This window comes from Austrofundulus limnaeus, unplaced genomic scaffold (assembly GCF_001266775.1).
Source record: "Austrofundulus limnaeus strain Quisiro unplaced genomic scaffold, Austrofundulus_limnaeus-1.0 Scaffold187, whole genome shotgun sequence".
Taxonomy (NCBI): Eukaryota; Metazoa; Chordata; class Actinopteri; order Cyprinodontiformes; family Rivulidae; genus Austrofundulus; species Austrofundulus limnaeus.
Window position 1 is genome coordinate 1,036,973 of NW_013952589.1, and position 1,218 is coordinate 1,038,190.

General features: G+C 42.7%; 1 protein-coding gene across 1 annotated transcript in view; it reads right to left on the reverse strand.

Annotated features, from left to right (window-relative positions):
- The window catches only part of ssbp1 (single-stranded DNA binding protein 1), a gene marked incomplete in the record, with an annotated part of 6,056 nt that extends 5,019 nt beyond the window's left edge, over positions 1-1,037 (reverse strand). Inside the window, 1 exon segment of the mRNA XM_014018250.1 lies at positions 918-1,037.
- Between the last annotated feature and the right edge of the window lie 181 nt (positions 1,038-1,218).

Below are 1,218 nucleotides of genomic sequence, written 5' to 3' on the forward strand. Positions count from 1 at the left end.
TTCTCCTATGATGTGCCTAATGCTGTAATTGTCCTTGGGTGTCCTGAAAGGTGCTTTTCAAATAAAGTTATTACTATTGTTATTATTATTATTCTAAATGAAGTTAAGATGGATATGCTAATCTAAAGAGATGTGTTTTCAAAGCAGTCTTGAACACCAGAAGAGAGGTGCTGTTTCTTAGGTCAGGTGGTAGAGTTCCAGAGCAGAGGTGCAGAGCAGGTGAAGGCCCTGCTCCCTATGGTGGAGGCGGGCAGTGGGCGCTTGGAGGTTTAGGGAAGAAGAGGATCTGAGAGAGCGGGAGGGGATGGAGATGTGTACCAGGTCGGACATGTAAGGAGGGACAAGATGGTGGATAGCTTTAAACGTGAGAAGAAGAATTTTGAAGACGATGCGTGATTTGACCAGGAGCCRGTGGAGCTGATGCAGGTGTTGTGCGAATTTCAGTTCCCCTGTGAAAATCTGTTCCCCCCTAGTAGTTAACCTTAAGAGAATCACTGGTCCAGGCATAACGTGAGATCAGAGGRAGGCGCTTCCAACACAGGTGGGACAGATTTTCACAGGAGAACTGAAAATCGTACAACACCAGACTGGGGTTATGGTGATGATGACACGTGCAGCAGAGTTCTGCACCATCTGAGTAGTACTTAAATAAAAGCTGTCAAATAATAATGAATAAATCGTCGATTTATAGAAATTAAATGGCAATGGTTAATAAAAATAAATGTTGTCTTTCTTTGTTGGAAAAGGCCTTTAACGTGATGCAGGACTAAAGCAGCGAGACTCMAGAAGTCTCCCGCCACCTAATGTTGACACAAAATAAACAATTAAATTTATATTTTTCTCAGTTTGATCGAGTTTCCTGGTTGAAAAAGCTGAAAACAAAAATTGTACTAAAAACAGCGTTAAAATATACTTACAAAGGAAAGAACTCGGGAGAAAGCTCAGCACGCCTTCAGCTTCCAAGAGCACTTCGGTAACCTCAAACTGCTTCCGGTCCGTCTGCAGAAAATGTCCGACCGAGGACAACCGCTCTCATGTCAACACTCTACTGCTGGAAAGGAGGAGGAGAGGGCGGGACCTACAGTGGTATTCTGCATTTTTATTGGTTGAAATACACTGGAATCTAAACATTCTGATTGGTCAAGCAGGCTGTCCAGCTTAGCTAACCTCCTTCTTTGTGAGTTACATGTGGCTTCATTTTATTATTATACACTATAT